This window comes from Accipiter gentilis, chromosome 5 (genome assembly GCF_929443795.1).
Source record: "Accipiter gentilis chromosome 5, bAccGen1.1, whole genome shotgun sequence".
NCBI lineage: Eukaryota > Metazoa > Chordata > Aves > Accipitriformes > Accipitridae > Astur > Astur gentilis.
The window spans coordinates 23,892,655-23,914,739 of record NC_064884.1 but is presented as its reverse complement, the minus strand read 5'-3'; the positions used below and the strand labels follow the sequence as shown (position 1 = coordinate 23,914,739).

Sequence of the window (22,085 nt, the reverse complement as noted above, 5' to 3'; positions counted from 1 at the left end):
TGAAACCACAAAAAGCAAAACAGTTCCCCTTTTGACTAGAGGTAGGCAAAGGTATTTCAGATGCAGGGAAGGGGGAAACCTCAGGAAGCCCACGCTCATTAAACGATTGAGGTTCATTTTCCTGAGTCTCAGAAACATTTAGGAAAACAACATTAAACAAAAAGCAAACTAAAACTTCCCCTGCAACTTCTATAACTTTATTGAGGCTCTTGCAAAGAGCTAGGACTTTCTTTCATTCCACCCGCTTTTGACCAACCCTGTACTATAAAGAAAAAACAAGAAAAAAGAACCTAACCCAGAAGTAAAATTTCAGTTAGGAAAGTAAATGTAAGGCATATTTCAAACAACTAGCACACATCACTAATTGACAGTTGCTTAGTGATTTACAGGAGACAGCTTGCTGGCTTTGGAACACTGCCAAGTGGTACCTGCATCACTGAAAGTGTCTCAGCTGGCATTTGGTCATGGATATCTCAGACTCTCCTTCCTACTGTCCCCAGTTTAGGAAAGCATCGCTATTCATCAAGGTACTTAGGCCACATGCTTAATTTTAAGCATGTGCTTTCCTCAAAAGGGATGCATTTAAACATGTGCTAGGGATTTAAACATGTGCTAGAGATTTAAACATGTGCTAGAGTTATTTATGGAATCACTCTTTCCAGGAATGGCATACATCTGAAGGCAATATGGGAAGTATTGACTGCCAAGATGAAGACTGTGTCTTTTCTGTGGGTGAGTTGTGGATTTGCAACCTCAGACCAGCTAATTTGGCACCTTGCAGAAGGAACTTAAAGATGTCAACTGTTTCTTGAAGATAACACGTGTGAGTAACAAGGCATTGTGTTCAGTCAAAGGCTGGAATGATGCATTGAGTAATTTTGACAAAGAATACAAACATTGATCCGTGTGATTTAGTCTGAGGTGAGGGTGGCTGTGGGAACCACAGTGTATGTTGGATTCAGCAATTAAGTACCTCAAACATTTTCATCTTTCTCAAGCTTATGTTAGGTTTTCCAGAACAATGTGAAGGGAGAGGTAAGTTGGGCTAGTCAGGGATGTCACTCCCAAATAGTGGAAATGCCAACCCATACCTTACATTATATTGCAGATACACATTAAAGCCTGTCTTCTGGGAACTTATCTGCCAGTGTTGTGAAAAGCCATGTGGATTTGTTCCATTGCTCCTGTCTGTAATTTCCGGATACCAAGAATTAAGAATGTATCACAGTGCAAGTAACAAAACTCCTTTTCCTTCACAGTCCCATTGTTATAATGGAATTTTTGCAGTTTAATTGTAAGAAGAATTAACCACAGTAGTAGTGAAAATATGCTCATGAACCATTTTCTGATTTCGTCCGTGAGCTGGAGTGACTGGTCTGGGCCATGTTACATGCAATGAAATGAAGCCGCATGTCTGGCCAACTATGAACCCTCCCTTCCTCTTCCTAGCTAGTCATAGAGTAGACCATGCCCTTACCTGGCTTTTGGGCAATAGCACAGCTGCACCAGCTGGCCACTCTATAGGGACACCGTATTCAACATGCATGGCTCCTCCCAGTAAAGGATTTGGTTTAAAGTCCAGGATTCCTGTATGCTCCACTGTAGAACAATTTGAGAAGATATGCCATCGATATATTGTTGTTTCCTTCTGCTTTTCAAGTCCTAGAAGGATGGAGTTCACAGAAGAGATTTCATATAAGATGCTGCCAACTACATCAGAAAACTCCAACTTTATGAATTGCCCTAGATAAATGCGTTTAGCCATCCTCTTCAGTTCTCCTCTCATAAGGACCATATATGTCACCTCCAGCCTCCCTGAACAACAGCAGCCTATCCCCTACAGCACACCTATAGGGCCTGATAGGAAACAAATTGACACATTGCTTCACTGCTTCCCTTGGCCTTAGAATAAATCTCTCTATCTCATTTGCTGTCCCACACAGTAGACAGGATGGCCAGGTTGTTGAGCCCTGGCACACACGTGTTAGTCTCAGCAAAATCAGAAAATTCTCATGGCAGCATTTGCCAAGCTCCACATTAAAGGTTGCATAGTGGCAGCTCATCTGTGCTACTTAGAGCAGTGATGTGGTGCTCTGAGCTGCTTATGCTTACCGTAAAGTCTGCATGGGACTCAGCCATTTTTAGTTGTTCCTCATAACTGAACAGGCTAATTCAATATAATGCAAAGCTCAATATCTAAAATGCACTTTGAATTCAAGTTTCAGCATCTGAAGCTGCCGCCACTGGTTCTCATAGAATCAGTTCTTGTTGCAGCCTGGCTTTATCAGCCTGTTGGCCATTTAGTCTTAAAACAACAACTGAGATGAAAAATTCTGAGAAAAGACATTACTAAAGCACTTGGAAAAGATAGCATGTTAGTTATTATGTAGACAAAACCCCCATGATGTACGTCATTGGTAAGTGTTTGGGCAAACAGGTCCTGTTCCCAGAAAATTTTATCTGCTGCTTCCTTGGCTGTTTTGCTTGCAGAAGCTGCTACCCCTGCTATTTCTGCATCGCTTGCTGAGTCAAGAGTTCTCACAGCTGGAATGCTCCGAGGCCGCATAGCCATCTGCTCTGCAATTTTCCCTCCATACCTGTCTCCTTCTGCCTCTTTGCATCAACTTGTTCCAAAGCCTATTGCTATCTTTTCAGGATGACCGAAGGTCAAAAGTTCAAACACTGACAAATTATAGTGTATTGCAGAAAAGCTGTAAGTAGGAGTGTAAGCAACCATCTTGGCACCTTCATTTCCATCTGTTTTCCATGTGTAATAAATGCAGCCAAGTTTATTAATATTCTAATCGCCACTCAAAGGCCACAATTCCATGCTCTGACTGAATTAACGCTGAGGTTTTGGACCTGAGAACCATATTCTATTTATATAAACAACAAGGATATAACATTGTGCAATCATTTTGCTGTTATCTTATTAGGATACTTAAGACTCTCTTTCCATGCTCAGGATGGCTTAATAGGATTATCTCATTGTGAAAGAAACATTTATCCACAAGTTCAAGAGGTGTATATTAAAGGCTCATGTACTACACCACAGAATGACCTTTACCTCAGAATGTGTGTGCCCTGTGTCAGATATAATTTGTACTGAAAATATCATCAGATTTGCCCCTGCTTGATAAAGGAGGCTTTTCTGGAGACACCAGAACAACAGCTTTCTCAGCTAGCTGTGCTTGTTAGCTTACACTTGAGAGAGCTGTATCATGTTTGAGATTTTCGTAGTAATACAATACATTTTATAATACAATAAAGTAGAAGTAATTTTATTCATTTAAATTGGAATTATTGCATGCCATAGCATTTGAATCTGGCAGGTGGAAAAGAAACCACATCAATAAATTGTACTATGAAAGAATACTTTGTGGTTTTATAATGCCTTTCTTCTGAGAATCCCAACACATTTTATAAACTTAATTGCCTTTCATAGCATGTTTGTGGGTATCTGAAGCCTTTTTAATTCACAAAAAAAAAAAAAAAAGACATACATAAATGAACCAGCCTGGCTAAGGATACACATATTTTACAATCTGTGAATCTGTGAATATTCAATCTGAGAAAAATCCGAAGCGTGATCCCTGTTTGCCTGCTCTAAACATAAATTTAGATATTATTTTCCTTACTGAGTGATCACAAGCAGCATGGGAAAACAGACTGATTGAATTTAGATTACATCCAAAAGGAAAAATCAAGTTCTGCATTTTACTACCATGATCACGTGCTCTTGCAATATTTTAAAACTGTGCAGACAATTGAATTTCTAACAAAACTCTATAGCATGTGGCAGCATCCTTCTGTGTCAATAATTTTTAAACCAAAACTCTGTGATAGGTTTCCAGTCTCTGAAGCAAAAACTACATGCATAGAAAGATTTTCTGCTGGTTCAAAAATTCTTACTGTGGAGTGTAACAGTGGAGCCAGTGTTACAAAATGGGCCTGGGAGCTCAAATTCTTCAAGCTGCCTCTGCTATCTCTAAACTACTTCTGTACATACAATGAAGCTATTACTCCCCCCCCCCCCCCCCATGTGTTTTTTGCAGATAATAATCAAACAGACAGCAAACCAATTAAAAAGTCTTTTCAGCCTACTGTGTTCCCTGTTGCCCAATACCTTTCTTAAGGCTAGTAGTTAATTAACCATGAACTGATGCTGCAGTATTTGGCTTGTTGGTAACATCTGGTAAGATCTGAATAGCCTTCCCAGCAACTTCAACTTTTGCTGACAGGACAGTGCATGAGAGCTAAAAACTCCAAACATCATTATGTGTTAAAGCTATAGAAACACAGGACACTTCATTAAGTTTGATAAAAATTTCATGAAAACTAGTCACATATTTTTATAACAAAACCAGTTGATTTGGCTGCTGAGCAAGTTATAACTGTCCTAGCGACAACTGAATGCTACAAAATTAGACAGAAATAATGCCCAGCTAGTTCCAAGTATACTGCTCATCACTTTAACCAGGGAGCTAACAATGTCTCTTCATCGCTGTGTATATTTGGAATTGTAATACATATTTGTAGAGGTGTGACACTGTGTCTAGTAGAAGACAGGCTATGTACACCCCTGCTGAAATGCCACATACTCTCCTTTAGCAGACAACACACCAGAGGTACATGGGATTCCTTCATGGTATTATTGACAATTAGGATGCTAGATTATGAGCCCGGCTTCAATTTCACAGCTACATGCGATGACGGAGTTCAGATAGAAGAATGCCCACCTTTAGGAAGCCAAAGCATCAGATCAAGGTCTGCAACAAGTTCTGTGGCTTTTCCTAAATTTACTTAATGGAAGTTTGCAAAGATCATAATTCACAGTTACACTGCATCCTCGAGACTGCTGCCTGCACAGCTTGCTTTCACAGAAAGACTGTCTTCCATGTAATTACAGCCTACAGGAGAATTGTCATTCTCGGATTTACTTGCTTTATGCGTGTGTGTGGTATTGCCCGTCTTCTTAAGTCATCATGTCCCATCATGAAGAGACCATCTGTGTTTAGTTAAGCAGCGTATTTCATGGGAGCTATTTCTGTCACCCTGCAGAACGAGGATGCAATGGCTCTGGTTCCCAGAGTCCATCTGTCTCTCCCAGGAGCAAGGAATAACTTCACTAGTAACTTGCATTTTAAAAACAGGTGCAGAGTGGTAAAGGAAACAAACTAAAGGAAGATGAAAAAATGGAAGGAAAAATGAAGAGAAGCAGTCCTGTGTTTCTCTAGGGAGTGGGGGCCAGAGGCAAGGAGACAGCAGGGGAGGCACAGAGGTTGTCTTTGTCTGACAGAAGTCGGAAAGGTCAGTTCATTCCAGTTTTTGTGCCCACTGCTGCCAAACTGTGGCATAAATGTATAAAGCTTTGAAGACTTCCTCATTCAAGTAAACAAATACCAGATGAGAGAATCTCTTGTATTCAGTTTTCAGAAGCTCTCTAGTGTCCCCAGATTATCTTAACTATCTGGATAGTATCTACACTCTTCAAGTAAACCCCCAGGCTCATGTGTTATTGTCTCACACAGGTATAGCATCAGTCAGATAGATGTTATGACCTGAGTGGATTACTTTTAAGAATATTTGTCACTGAAAATATTTTTTAAACACAGAGCAGTGATCATTCAATGATTTAACCTATTTTCCAGTGACTTGGAAAGTCCTCAATAGGATGGATCATTTGATGGCGAGCTCTGCTTATGTTTACATAATAGTAGTATATATATAATATAATAGTATAATAATATCTACTACAGATAAAATTGGGTAAGCCATATATATAAGTGGATGGATGGGAAGGTTTACTCTACAGCTCCCCACCATCCTGCTCACCCATCAGCTGGATTTTGGGTCTGGCCAATGACTCTCATCTGGATTGCAAGTGTCAATTTCCTCCCTATAGGGGGCATGGGGCTTACAGCAGGGGACAATGTGCTTCCCATCCTTATCCTAGCATGTAAACATGAATAGAGCACTCACTTGGGCACAGATACTGGTCTTGTTTCCAGGACCCACAGCTTCTGATACAGTCTCAGGAAATGTATGTGGGGTGAGGCCTCTGAAAAGCCTTAATAATGCTTGTAAGCATTAATCAGTTTGATACATGCAGTCCTAGAGATTGCTCTGCTGTGGTATCCACTGATTGTTCTTAAAGAAACCCCATATTTCGCATTCACTAATATTTTAAGAAAGATTGTCCTGAATTATTGATGATCCTTAGATCTAGAGGGCGATCACTGAACTCTTTGCTCATCAAGCTTACATTTCCTCTGCATTTCCTTCAAAGATACGTCTTCTCCCTAAGGAAATCCCTGAACTATAGCTCTCTCTCTCAATTTGTACACCATAGAAATATAACTGTCTGTCTAAAATTTCATAGGTTTCTGGGTAAGAAATTTCAAGACTGAGATTTAAGGGAAGCAGATTTGCAGAAGTAAATTAAGCATTCATGCTTTTTAAGAGATGTCTGAGCTGATGAGTCTTCTGAACTTCACTAAATGAATGCAGTGCACAGCAGAGCATGGGCATGCCGTGTGAACAGCCATCTCTCTGCCCCTTTGTGGGAGCACCCTGAAGGAGCTGCGCTCCTATGGAGCTTCTGCAGCTGCGGCAGGCGTGGCCCTACCACACACCTCATGGTGCTGGACCCTCTCCTCAATTTGCATGGGAAAGGCTGGGGGTGAGGAAAGGAGTACACAAGCTGGGACTCATCTTTGACTTCACAATATGCATCATACCAATAACACACTCTCCCACCATAAGTATCAAACACCTTTAATGCTCTTCAGGAAAAAACCCACATTTGCTCCTTTAAATCAGATAGAACATGGGCAACCTTCAAACCCTTTCACTCTTCCTTCACAGAGCAGCACTTACAGACCCTGTAGTTACCTTGAACTCAGCCAACCCTATCTTCCCACCCAACTGGGAAGGCTCTGGAAGTGGCAGACCTCAGATATCTCCAGGCCTGATCTCAACTGACTCTAGACTGAAAGGCCCCAAAGTCTTCTGAGAGCTCAAGTTATGTCTCCAGACATCACCATTTCCCATCCCCAGGAGGTATTTAATTGAATCAGTACTCTTCATGCTATAATATCCTATGTGTGTTGTAAATTTGATTATTTTGTTTCAACCTTTGCCTGCTGCCTCTCACTCTGTCACTGTGCACTTCCAGGGAGACTTTGGCTCCATCTTCTCTCCAAACACCCTTTAAGTAGTTGTAGACATCAGTCAGGCACTCCTGAGGCCTTCCTCCTTTATGCTGAGCAAATGCATCTCCCTCAGCCTCTCTTTGCACATCATGTGGTCCAGGCCCCTGAACAGCTTGGTGAACCTACACTGGATTGTCTCCAGTATGTTCATGTCTGCCTTGTACTGGGGAGCCCCAAACTGGATTCAACACTCCAGGTGCAGCCTCACAAGTGCCGTACAGAGGGAAATAATCACTTCTCTCAACTTGCTGCTATAACCTTAAACTGCCACCAAAGACCAGGTCCTGCTGGTCCCTCACCCTTTCTTTTCACATGACCTCTTCCTGAGCTGGTGTTAGTATGTGGATATGTGTGACCCAGATCACATCCTATACACACACCAAAGTTTACTTTCTGTACACACCACTAAAGTATGCTAAGTGTTTTTCACCCCTGTAAATGCTGACTAATCCCCCTTCCTTCAGTGGGTCGGATTGTCTGAAAAACACAGTATGAAGTGTGAGAGACCCTGGGATGCAAAGAATAAGAGAACAGAAGTGCAACACAATGATTCATGAAGTGACTGTATTGGTTTTGTGTGGCAAGGTTTTGGTAGCGGGGGGGTTACAGGGGTGGCTTCTGTAAGAAGCTGCTGGAAGCTTCCCCTGTGTTCAAGAGAGAGCCTATACCAGCCGGCTCTGAGACGGACCCGTGATAGTGGTAATGCCCCTGTGATAACATTTTTAAGAAGGAAAAAAAAAAAAAGGTTGGGACAGTGAGAAACAGCCGCTGGAGAGAGGAGTGAGAACGTGTAAGAGAAACAACCCTGCAGACCCCCAGGTCAGTGAAGAAGGAGGGGGAGGAGATGCTCCAGGCGCCAGAGCGAAGATTCCCCTGCAGCCTGTGGTGAAGACCGTGGTGAGGCAGGCTGTCCCCCTGCAGCCCAGGGAGGTCCACGGTGGAGCAGATATCCATCTGCAGCCCATGGAGGACCCCACACCGGAGCAGGTGGGTGCCTGAAGGAGGCTGTGACCCTGTGGGAACCCCGTGTTGGAGCAGGCTCCTGGCAGGACCTGCAGATCTGTGGAGAGAGGAGCCCACGGAGCAGGTTTTCTGGCAGGACTTGTGACCCCATGGGGGACCCACGCTGGAGCAGTGTGTGAAGAACTGCAGCCTGTGGGAAGGACCCACGCTGGAGAATTTCGTGAAGAACTGCAGCCCGTAGGAATGGCCCACATTGGAGAAGTGCGTGGAGGACTGTCTCCCATGGGAGGGGCCCCACGCTGGAGCAGGGGAAGAGTGTGATGAGCCCTCCCCCTGAGGAGGATGAAGCGGCAGAAAATAACGTGATGAAATGACCGTAAACCCCATCCCCGTCCCCCTGTGCCGCTGGGGGGGGTTGGTAGAGAAATCTGGGAGTGAAGTTGTGCCTGGGAAGAAGGGAGGGGTGGAGGGAAGGTGTTCTGAGATTCGGGTTTATTTCTCATTACCTTACTCTGGTTGATTTCTAATAAATTGAGTTAATTTTCCCCAAACTGAGTCCGTTTTGCCCGTGATGGTAATTGGTGAATGATCTCTCCTGTCCTTATCTCAATCCACAAGCTTTTTGTTATATTTTTCTCTCCCCTGTCCAGCTGAGGATGGGGGAGTGATAGAACGGCTTTGGTGGGCACCTGGCATCCAGCAAGGGTCAACCCACCACAGCGACAAAATGAGAGGTATCAACATTTATTCCCAGTAAACTAGTTCCCTTTTATAAAAGTATCATTGTTTTGGGAACTTTTAGCTGTGAATAGGATTCAGGGCTGGTCCAGATTTCTTACCTCAGAAAGAAAGGAGAATTTTGTCTCTGACTTCAACAGTAGTAAGTCCACAGATCCTTTGCCAAACCGTACAGTGAATAGGGAGGAGCCATGCCATGTAACACATAGCTGCCATTAGCATCCCTTAGTGTAATAGTCATAGATAGCCTTCTGCATGGATTAAAAAGTCTTATTGCAACTTCAGGACAGCAAAAGGGGAAAATACTCTATACAAAAGGAAACTATACACTTTGCTTGTCCTATAAGGTAAAATGAATAAGGGTAACAAATAAGGTAGGATTTAAGACCAGCCATAAACTGCCAGTTTTTTGGAACAACCTAAGAGTTTCAGCTGCTTCCCAAACTCTGGAATCTGTGTTGGAGAAAGGAATTTGCAGACCCAGAAAGAAGACGCAGTGCCACACTGCTTGTCCCTAGCAAGGAGGGCTGGAGGGGGTCCGCAAAAGATTTTTTGTGTCAGGGAATAATTATTTTGTAGTGAGACAGAAATTATCTCATTTAAATAACATTTTTCCTACAGTACTTTCTCAAAGCCCAAGGGCTGCTCTTCCAAAAAATGAGATTTTTGGCAGCCCCAGAGCTTTTCTCGTATTTCTGTCTGTCCTACTCATACTATAAACAGTATTCTTACAAAATAATTTCTAGACTACAGTTTCTTCATCAGCCCACTGTAGGAGGAAGGAAAAAAACTATGTTTTATGTAACTTAGCAGCTGCAGACAGTTACTCAGTTGTGCTGTAAAAGTCTACCACTTGTTAGCCAAACAATCCAATTCTACGGCCAGGATTATATGGGAGGTCAGACTAGATGTTTGAATAGCCATTTTTGGCATTAAAAGCTATGAAAACAACTATTACTTCAGTATCGTAAACAACGTTATTAAATACAAATGCAAAGTGTCTGCATGCTAACCACCCCTTAAAGTTTTTATGTTGTATTGGAGTCACTCATCAGACTGAATCTACTTTATGATTTGGGGACAAATTCAAGCTTCCTAGAGGCTGGAAGAGACTGTGGATGATAACCAACACTTATTAATAAGAATCCATGAGCAACAAATCTAGATTTGAGGAAACCGTGGGAAAAATTCCTTGTAATTCTGCATTCAACATCAAAAGCAAATATGAGTTTCTGTTCACTACTGTATTCAATTTGCATCTCAGAGACAATCAATCTAGTCTTGAAGAAAAAAAAATAAGGGAAAGGACCATTATGTTCAAATATCCACTGACAGACCATTTCAGAGTGTAAAATCCACTTTAGAATGAGAAATTAAAGTTGATTATTTTCATAAATCATATGAGGACCAACTGAATTGTGATGGGTAATACTCAAAAAGTACTGCTTTGCTAGATTGAGAGTATTCCCTTTGCCTTTATTCCTGTATCTTTGGGAATAGCTGAAGTACAATCCTTGTCCTGCTAAAACTAGTCAGGTATTTTGGTTGAACTTGTCAGTTGTTTTGGCAACAGTTAAAACAATGGTTTTATTGCTTAATTTACAACTTGTGAATATTTTTGCTCTGCACAGGTCTCCAGGGGTACCTTGGATGTGTACTGAATGGAGGGAATTGCCGCTCCTGTTGGCCAGGGATAGTGGCTGTCGATTTAGCCATCCTGTGATGCTTTAAAACATCCTGGGGAGAAGTAACTCCCCGGGAAACCTTGAAACTGAGTGCAGTCATTCCACCTCCTGCCCTGAGCACAGCTCTGGCAGAACTGTGAATCAGAGACATATACCCAATGCCCTAAGCTCCATAGCACCTCCTCAGTCAGTTATTATTAAAACAAAATAAAAAGAGATCCACCAAGCTTGTTTGGACTTTCTGGAGAGGAAAAAACCCAATCGTGTAAGCAACTAGCTAAAGCAACTAGGGGAGCTGTGAATGGCTCCACCAAACAGATGGTTAGATGAACAGATTGTTTCCCCATAGGTACTTTAAAGATATTTTTGTATTTTATATGTTCTATAAACAATTTTAAATGCAATGTAGTTACTGGGGATGAAGGGAAATATAAGAACTGAGCAGGGTGGGAGTGCAGGATGAGGGAGGATATGAAAGACGAGCCGTCTGAAATATGAAGATCTTAAGTACTGGTGTGTCTGGTTATTTGAGTGTCCCTAGCAGTCAAATAATGAGCCTTCTTCATGTTTTGCCTTTCTGGACTTGGCTTACTTAGAGAAATTTGTAGGCATTAGGGTCTGTCTGGAGTTAGTTCCAAGATCTCTTTTTTTTTCCTTAACATTTTGCAGCTGAGGCAGCCTTGTGAAAAAGACGCTTTGAAAAGAAACGTTACCAAATATGTCTTTTCTCCTGCCCATATCTTCTATTTCCACAGGAAAGGAACGCAGGCACAGGCAGACCAATGGAAACGCAAAAGCAGCCACCGTCACCAGAGGAGAAAGCCAAGCCCTGCCTGCAGCCCTGCTCGCAGAGAGGAAGCAGCTGAAGGTAAACGTCTTCGTCAGTAAAGGGGACGCTATCCGTCACCTTGACATTTCTGCCAGCTTGGCAAAGGTTTTATTCAGCGCTTCCTCGCCTTCTAGCTGACCTGGGCCACTCCTGGCCGACCACCTCCGAAGACTGTTTTGCTTCCCTCGGCTGCTCTTTGCGAACTGCAGACAGCAGAGTCTGTCTATTTTTGTCAGGGGACACCACTAACACAAGCTGAGCCCTGTGCCATTAATGCTTCCTGCCAGAACCTCAGCTGCAAATGCAGCTACATAACCTGCTCCCTCCTCTGTGTTTCCAAAGATTTTAGGTAACCATAGAATAAGAGTGGAGCAAGAGCTATTTGTTCCTTTCTACTGCTATTACTTTTCTGATACAAAATGTTGTTACTAATTACAGCTGCATGTAAAAGCCCTGAGTAAGGAGGGTCTGCACTGTGCTAATAAGCATAAAATAAAAACAGTTCTTACCCCAAGCAGTGTGCAGCCCTGTTCATCGCTGTCCACTCCCACGATTTTTTCATGATCTTTTCCCCCCAGAATGTCCTAGCCTCGGAAGTCACAATTACGTAAGAGTCCTGATTTACATGTACTGAAACCCCTCTCCCTTTTCCCCAAAATGTTACTGAGAGCTTTAACACAAGTGAAATCAAACTTCCTAAGTAATCATCTTTACCCCTTCACCACTCTTCCCTGCTACTCTCCACGCCAGACTTGAGACAGTATGGACTATGGTTCATCCAGAAACACGTAAATGATGGTTTCTTGTCTGGTCCCTCTTCTGACCAAATGGGCAGCTGCTGCAAGGCAAAAACTCCTAAGGCTTAGCTCTGCCTCCCTCTCCTTCTGGAAGGAACTCATCCGGCTTCCTTGCTTCTAAGCACTTTCCACAGAACTTGAAAAGTTAAGACAAGTCAGGTTGAAATTAGTGAATGCATTCAAAAGGTATCAGAGGTGATCAAATAGATAGGCCAGGTTAATAATATGGTAAGACATTTTCCTTAGAGAAACAGACAAAAATAATTCTAGATCTTTCTTGTAGATAGGAAGAAAATCTTGAAATTGTGGCTATTCCATTTCAGAATAGGAACAAATATGGATTATTAGGATAGCAAGGTGCCCCTAAGCAGTCCTTCTGCAAATTCTGTTTTGAATGAAGACTTTTGTTCTGCTTTCTGTACTGCGTTTTTGTGCCATTGTATTGAAATATAATTCAAATCAAGTGAGACTTGTGAAATCTTGTTCTCCACAAAGAGCTGGAGTGACATTACACTTTGACAGCCCAAGAAACTGTGTTGAGACAGAATTTGGACTTGGCTGGTAGGCAACTTTTTGTTGGAGTTAACACATGATTCTGCAGATAGGATTGGGACCAATAAAGAGCGAAGAGCAAAGTTAAGAATAAAGCTATGTCTAACAATAACCTTGGGCTGGGGTTCAGAGAGAGTAGGTAGCCTCTGTACAGAGTTTCAGGCAGAAACAGTATGTGGCTGAGTGGTAGATTTCTGATGTGTCTCGTTTGGCGATCGCAGGCTAGCAAAGAGATAAACCATAGGTGACCTACTGGTAAGCCTTTATGGAGCTTAGGTTATGACCAGTATGAGACCTAAGATATCGAAACTGGTAGGGGGACATCACATGGTAGTTTTGGTTAGTTTTACTAAATACCTACTGCCCAAGACTATGTTAGATTAGATAAGAACTAGAAGGAAGCAGAGGGCTGAGGGTAGGTTTGAAGCTACTGAAGTAGCTGGGCCAGGTCCTAAACCATGCCAGACTCGGTTTAGGATTTGGGCTAGTGGATGGCTTTGGAATGGGACTGAGGATGAATCCAACACACAGCCAGGGTCTGGTGAATGAGGCATTTCACTGCGGGAGTGGTTGAGTCAAATCAGTGTTGTGGGTGGGACAGGGAAGTAACCTGGCTCTGGCATAAAAGAAGAGATCATTAGGAAATCTTGCCTTGAGAGACAACAGACCGTGCCTGATTTTTCTTAAACTAGCTGGCAGGGCTGAAAGCGAGGCCTCTGACTGAACCCGCACATTAGCTCTCGGCCCAACGGGTGACTTCAGGCTAGCTGAGATTATAGTGCTGCGGAAACAGGCTAACTTGCAGGACTGCGGGCAAGGCTATGGCTGGGGCCGGCAGGCAGTGCTGTCAGAGGGCAGCCTCGGGGCTGGCGGGGCTGCAGCTCAGCAAGTGGCTTTGTGCCAGGGCCACCGTCGAAGGTCGCTTGCGGTGCAGACCAGGGGGAGCACAGAGGAGCGGAGGTCTCGGGGGCCGGTTAGGACCTGGCACAGCGGGCACCTAGGGCCAGGGATAAGACTGCAGTGGCAGGCCACAGCAAATGGTCTGAGATTCAGGCCTGGGGGGTGGTTTTGCTTAAACTGCAGGCACAGGGTAAATAAGGATTGTATCGGTACGTGATTTTTTTGCTAAAATAGGGTTAGAGGCAGTACGTGGCTGTGAGCAAGGGGCAAGTTAGGAGTCAGTCGGTGTCTTGGGGATAGTGCTTAGGCCCAGGGCAGCTAGCAGTTTGGAGCTTGGATTAGGACTAAATCAAGCACATTAATCTGGGAAGTGCACCCCTCAAAAGACCCAGCTTTATCTCTAGGCTGCTGTCTACCAATCCTGAACTCAGACTCAACTACATTTATACCAGTACCTGAGACTAGTTATCTTCCTGAACTCTTAACTTATTAGAGGAAATAACCATAATCCGATTTAGTGTTACCTATTGGCTTCAATCCTAACCCAACTCACAAGTGCCTGCCTACATCAAGAGCTACTAAAAGGTCCTGTCCTGTTTACATCAGTCCTAGGTGCCATCTGAAGCTCAGTACCAGCCCAGTATGGTGTTAAGATCTTCACAGGAAAGTTTCACCCCAGACAGCTTGACTAATACAATTAAAATAAAGGTGGAAGCTATATTTCTCCACTGAACACTTGCAATTATTTCATTAAATTTCTGTGGCTGCACATTATTCTTCAGTATAACAGGAAAAGGTAGAGGGACTCACTTGCACCAGCCATGCGAGGTACAGATATGCCTTGCAGAGACTTTCAGGGATTGCCCTGAGGAAAGAGATCATGTCTGCGCCACAGGAAAGGCTGAGGTTGCTGCGTTGCTTCTCCCGAGCAACACCTCATGAAATGCCACAAGTTTCTGCATACATCTGTGGTCTTTTCATTTACAGTAATAAATGAAACTACTAAACCAGCAGAAAATAAAATGGGTAATGAAAATGAAAGAGATGTTCCTTTTCATACAGACAATAAAAATGGAGGCCTTTGTATTTTCAGGTATAATATTCCCTCTGGCCCTTCAGCTGGAGCATATAGGGGAAATGACTCGCTGGCTTTCTACTAACTGCAATCAGCAAATAACTGTTAATCATCTCTAACCAATATTCTTTCCCTTTGGAATAACAGTCAAATAATGCATGATATTCCCTGTTTACTTCCTGTGGAGACAGATAACAACTGCCTTCTGTTATGACTGCGCACAGATCCAACCCCTCCCGCAAGTCCCCTGTGTCACTCATCCCCCTCTTCCCACAAAGCCCTTGTGCCTACATGGGTAATTACAACCATTCTAAATTTTTGATCTCTCGGATTTTTGGTTTTTTGCTTCTTTCCTGCTCCCATTCCTCTCTCCAGCCTTGTAATACTCTGCAGACTCTGAACAATGGATTAGCTGTTCCCTCCAGTCAAGGTTTCCAGAAATAGTATTTAGAGTTTTGCCATATGTTTATCTTTCTTAATACTCCAGTGAGCAGCCCCCTCATGACTCACAGGCAAACAAAGGTCTTGAATGGTTTGTTTATTCTTCTGAGCTAGATGGCACTGCCTGGGGCTCACCATGCGGGCAGCAGAGGAGGTCTGAGGAGGTGCGTACTGTTGCACATATTTAATTACAAACAACATCATATTTACCCTGACCCAAACCGCTATGAATCAGAATGAAGGTTAGAAAATCTAGCCACCCTCAGGTAGCCCCACTCTGACATTGTTCCTGGAAGGGGTTGGTCCCACGTGCCAGCGTACTCCTATGCATACACCCGTTCCCATGTGGAGCTGCTGCTGGGAGAAGCACAGGAGGAGTAGGGAGGAAGTCACCCCTAAATAACTCAGCTGCTGACCTTCTCCCACTGAGCTCTCTCCTACTCCTGACACAGTCACTGAATGACCCTTGTCTGTCAGCGGTAAGGTATATTTTGGCTCACAAAGAACAAAGGCAACCAACAGTACTACAGCCCAAGAATTCAGTATTAAATAAATAAACAACTTTACTATGCATGACAAAGACAAAACTCCAACAGCCAGTCACAGAATGAAATGCTCAACAAAAACAAAGGTGCCCAGAAGACCTGAGCTGTGGGGCTAAGCAATGTTCTTCAGAGTACTGAATATAAGATTGGCCGTCATGGTCAGCACTGGATGTGCAAAGCCATGCAAACCATTCAGGTGTAAAACCTTACACTGGACTGGAGAAGAAATGATGTGGGTTACTCAGTTACCCATCCCCTCAAGAGAAAGCATCAAGGTGAAAGAAGTCAAATGTGATCCAAGCAGGTACCTAAGCAACCAGTTTTCATGCACTTTTAAACACTCTGTGGTCTCTAGGGGGACTGTGCTGGAGTGGCAGCTCTGACTGGGAACATCTGAGAGCCCTTGCTTTTCCAGAGGAGACGCTGGATGCTATTTAGAGGTCTTTCAGGGCTCAGAAACCAATGCTGAGACCTATCTATTTATTAATACATAAATACAGTCAGGGGCACACCATGACATTGATTATGGCCATTGGTTAAGATAGAAAAGCAACAGGCATTGTGTGATATTTAGATGATCTCCTCATGAGTTCTGGGAAGGTATTCTGGGGAAGATAGATACAGCTGCTGTCTTACACATGAAGATGTAAAATAAAACAGTTAAAAGAAAATATCTAAAGTGTAGGCCTATGTAGCAGAGGTTGAGGTGTTCATGGTCCTCCTCATTTAGAGAGGGCCGGACAGGAAAACTTGGAACTCAGCACAAGGGTGAGCAAGTGGCTTGAGTTCTCAGGATCATGTTCCAGGGGAAAAAACCTATCAGATCACCAAAGGAAAAAGATGAATCAAAACTACTGCATGCTGAAAAGGCAAAAAAAAAGAAGGATTGGGACTCAGGTATCTGAACATCAGTGTCTAACATGGCAGGAGGGTACCCAGGTATCCTACCTGGTATCCAGCTCTTGTTTCAGAATAACATGGGCCACCCACAGTTATGAGCTCTGCCATGTCCCAGGTACCACAGGACACCTACAATGGCACAAGCAACTTGTTCAGGCACATGGATGGGTCCCAAACTGCCTGTCACCTATGTGAGAGCTTAAAAGTCAAACCAGGTAAATAAGGAGGTCTGACCTTTCTGGAATACAGTGAAATGATGAAAACTCCGTACCTCCTAGCCAAAGTCCCAAACCATATCCAAATGCCTACTCACCAAGGTGGGCTATCCCTGGAAGATCAGCAGATTAAAGGTTGGGGGCCCAGGAAACCCATGAACTCTAGCAGGCTGCTGTAGTGAGCAGCTTTCCCTTACAGGCAGGGACCTCCCATTCAAAAGACTCTGCTGATCACAGCTGGGCAAATAGGGTGAGAAGGAAATCCTTTTTCTGGAGTGAGGATATATGTCTTTCATAGGTCAAGCTCCATCTGAAATCCGGGGGAAGACCAGGACAGGTAGTGAAGCATGAATATAACATATACACTTCAAGATAGTACTTAGTATAGGAGATCTTTGTTAAAGGTTAGGAGTGGATTGATGATATCTTGAGTATTCAACATACTTTGGAAACATTGCCAGATTTCCAAGTTTTCAACATCAACAGTAAAAGAAAGGTGAACTCCTTTTCTTAAGGGTAGAAAAGGGAGGCAAAGGAAGAAAGATATAATGTTGGCAAATATTTTGTTGCTTTCTCTAAGCCACCCTAATCATCACAAGTCAAATTATTTTGCAACAGGAAGGAAAGGATGACTTGTACACTGAGGTCTTTTATAGGAAAGGAAGTTCACTTGAAATGTGTATTTCCTAAGCATCAGAGAAACAAATACTTTCAGCATCAAAAAAATGGAAAACAGAACAAGTTTCCTAGGCACAGCTCCCCTCTTCTCACAAGGCAGGTAGAAGTCCTACAGGAACAGGATGAGACACAAGTTCAGATGCTAAAGAGCTAACACAGTTTCATGCTGTACTGAATCGTGTTAAATTCAACCAATACTCTGAAACTAAGGCATAAGGTCTGAGGCTTTCCTTTGCCAAGCTTTCAGGCATGTATGTATTTCTTCTTATTTATGTGTTTATTTTCTACAATATACTACCATCATATACTGCATTGTTTCATCTTATATGAATTGGCATTGGCTGTACAGTCTTGGGAGCACACTAACCGGTGCACTGAAAAGGGAACAGATCTCTGCCTATATCTTTGTAGAGCTCTGCAAAGGCTGCAGTTTATTGCTGCAGCAATGGGTTTTCAAAGAAAGAAGCATAATTTTTTCTTGTTTTGGACATGTACAGGTAAAAATATATTTTTGCACACAAGTATATTACAGAATTTTAAGGCTGCAAAGTCAAATGCTCTGTTTGAGGCTTCTATAATATGTGTAATATGTATATTATACATTGTAATTTAGAGACAAAGAATCTGCTGCAGTGTGACTCCTCTGGCTTTTTTTCAGCACTGCTACAAAGAAGGGAGTAAAAAAAATTACTTTATAGAAACCATCTTGTATAATATTTGAGAAATCTATAAAATCTTATCCATATCACTGCAAATCAAGGTGCATGAGATGCTTTTTGCTTTATCAGGTCTTGGGCCATTGGTACAGGTCCTGAGGATTTGAGAGGATCCTGTGCTGTGTTTAGTAAAGACATACCAGGCTGCTGGTTTGGGGAACTATCCACCATTTTTGCTGATTTTTTGTCCAGGCCTGTTCTTGTAAATCTCATCATTGCATGTGACTTTTTAAGTACACATCACAAACAGAGTTAATGGCTTCAGCTGTATAGCAGAAAGGATAGAATAACTCAGGCTTATGTTCATATATTTCCTGATGTTTTCAGGCAGGATGTTTCAAAAGAAAAAAAAATTGAAGTCTGCATAGGTATTATTAGATGGGATAAAACTGTCTACTCACAAATGGACGTAACCATATTAATTCATGTGCTTCTCATTTTTTTTTTAGTAACAATAACCTTTGTCTTGACCTCAAACAAGTAGAAAGAAAGGTTTTGTGAGGGTAATCTGGAGGTTTGTCTGTGCTCTGTTTCTGGTCATTCCATTACCAGCTGCCAAATCCTGATGGCACTCCTTAACCATCTAGAAAGTTTGCTGGGTTTTGCTGATGGAAGTGCTTTAACTTCAGAAGTGAATTGTCTGCAAACTAGAAAAGATTCATTATTCTTTCAGTGCCTGGTTCTGTTTCTGTTGAAACAGGCGGTACCTCTGACCAGTTCCCACCAGCTCCTTCATCCTTTATGTAAATCAGTTTGCTTTCCTTTATATGAGACAAATTGATAACCATAGGACCAATAAATCATCAGCATAGTTCTCTGTCATGTGCATCAGAAATACTGAGAGGCATCACATGGCATAAATGTAATTTCAACGCCTTACACATCCTATTTTTGTCCTCTTTGCTGAATGCCAGATTTGATTTGCTGTCTTGCTTTCATATCTGGATATTTAGGCACTTTGACTAGCTTGAAAGGACCAGCCTGCTCCACTGCACAGCTGTCAGTTGCTCATTACTTTTAGCAGTTGCTCCTCAAATCATAGCTCACATCTGTCATGATGTCAGAAAAGCATCATGATTACCTGAATTCATTTCCTAACATCAGGTTATAAAGTGTCACATAGAGATTTCTCCATCAGGCTCCTAACCTCTCTTCAAAAGATTGAGATTCTCCAAAATTGCCTTTCAAAAAAGAGATCTTGCCTTACTCAAAGGCTGCTGCAGTGCTCATCACCACTTTATACATATATCATATATATTAATCATATTATATTAATATTGTGTTATACTATAACAATATATTCTATAGTATGATATGCTATACATTAAGTATTATGTATATGTTGCATATTATAATTCTTTACATATAATCTATTAATGTCCTAATACTGCTGTGTTAATGTAATTATTGCTTTATTAATTATATACGTTAGTATATTGTTATAGATAGTATACATTCATTTATATATATACACCTCACTGTGTGTATACACATGTATGTATATGTATATGTGTGTGTATATATACACCTGTGTATAGACACACACACACAATATATATAAGGTGTAGAAGTGTTTAATTTTCCACTGTAAAAAATACGGGTTTTTTTCTAGCTGGATTTTATCCAGTCTTAGTTATAATCACTGACTCATATCACACTTTTGTTCTGCTAGATTAAAGTGCAAAATACTAACCCAAATCTTTTCTCCAGATAGGCAGTTGCAGCCTAAAATAAAATCACTGGCAAGCTGTCCTTAGGGATGCATATAATGATCTTCTTAAGTGTTTTAATAGCTAGAACAATAGCATTGATTGCAGCCATCATCATTAATTTCTTTTAATCTGTATTTCTTAGGTACGTTAGTTACCATGTGACAAGTGAGTCTATTTTTGTTTTGAACTATTCCCCATGGCACCAGTCCAAGGTATGACACGTCTTAAGAGTCTGCTCGAGCTTAAACCTCAGTGCGGCGGCAGCAGCAGCTACCTGCTGGACTGCCAGGGAACACAAAGGGCCATGAGCACTGCCGAAGGGTGGGTGAAGGGTAGGCGATGGAGAAGCAGGAGAGGGCAGGAGGCTAGTGAGTGTGCTGGCACCTTCCCCTCATGTGAGACTAACAATTACCAGGTCCCAGAATCTGGGAGTCTGTAGTTCAGCCCCAGTATTTCGAGGGACAGACTGCTCACCCACCCCAGGGCTCTGGGGGTCAGTGCATCACCTCCCCATTCCTGGGGGTCTTCTTCCTTGCCAAAGCCCTCTGCGAGGTCTTGGCATCCCCCTACGTTCTCTGGGACTTTGGCCTCACTCAAGACCCTAGGGCATCATGCTCCTGTATTTTTATTTCTGCATATTTTTTAGCACAGGTGGAGGTGTGACATGCTTTCAGTTGGAAAGGCTACACCCATGTCATAATGGCAGCAGACCGGATTCTTGCCTGGATTTAGCCTCATAGGCCAACGAAATAATAACTGTCTTCTGCTTGCTGTCTTTAAGCTACTTCCTGAAGGCAAGTGGCTGATTAGCATCTGAACTCAAATATTGAGCCTTTTCCCTATCACCATGGGATCTGTGTCTGCCTTTCTTAGTCTTCCTTCCTACAAGGAGTTAAATTTTGAATTGTCCCTTCCCTTGAATTTTCATCTAACATGTTCCTACTCAGCAGTAAAGATTCTTAGGATCCCAAATATTGGAGAGATACTTACCTGCAGTGTGAACAGAATATTAGTTAAAAGCCACGTTGAGTTCCTCAATCAGTAAAGATTTGTATTGTGTGGAAAACTCTACCGTCTCTTACTTTCCTGCAAAAAAACCCTCTACATTAACTGTGAAGGAAAGAGATATCTAAGAAAGTGAAGGACATTGTTATTTTCTGCAGGAAAAAGACTCTCTAAATATTTTTCAGCCTGTTTCTTAATAAGTACAAGCAGCCGGGTGTCTATTATGCAATGAATTAGGCCTCCAGTAACATTTTTTTAAGGCAGCTGTATGGCTTCACAGAATCATAAAAGTCATGGACAGATTAAATGATCTAAGACAATATACTCATTTTTCCATTCCTCTCCTGGTAAATAATTGTTCTCTGAGCAATGTTTTTCCATTGCTTTTTCTCATTTCTGTTTAAAGGAATCAGACAATAGGGGCTCCCATTGTTTTCTCAGGAGGTTATTCCAGAGCCAAAAAATTCTCCCTAGATGTAATCAGCAAATTTTTCATAATATTATTGTATTTTTGTGTAGCTCGTGTTGTTAATTTCACTTGTGCTCTAGTCATACCTTCATGGTGTTTACACTCTCAAAACCCTTACAGGTTGCTGTAATGCATGTATTTATGTTCCCCAGTTATGTGTTAGTCTTAAATGAGATCTATATCAGTGGGTTCCTATGCCAGCCTAGTGTTATCCTGGATTTAATAAATTGGTTCTGAAATAGTGATCTACTAATACAAATCTCTCAAAAATTCATTTTTCCTTGCTTTATTTTTTTTACTGGTCTTCTTTTAATTCCTTCCAATTTTCTGATTTTTTTTTTTCTGCTTTTCCTATAAATTGAATTTGCTATTGCAGACTCAAAATATATGGGTTTTGTTTGGGAACAGATGTTAATGTACCAGTTCCTCCTAGTGAGGTGGACGTTCTCAGGTACATTGAGCTAAGAATATACAGAATGAAACTTTCTTATCTCACACCGTACTTTTAACGTACTCCAGCACACAGTCATTCACATTTTAAACTTGTACAAAGTCACAGGCAAAATATAGAAAACTTACTCATATTCATGCCAAAACAGAGACAACTTCTGCCTTTCATCAACAGGTGTAGTGTTTACTATGACCAACAAC

General features: G+C 42.1%; 1 protein-coding gene across 1 annotated transcript in view; it reads right to left on the bottom strand.

Annotated features, from left to right (window-relative positions):
- Positions 1–22,085, bottom strand: part of RPS12 (ribosomal protein S12) — a 511,578-nt gene that overhangs the window by 312,394 nt on the left and 177,099 nt on the right. The gene's annotated exons all lie outside the window — the stretch shown is intronic.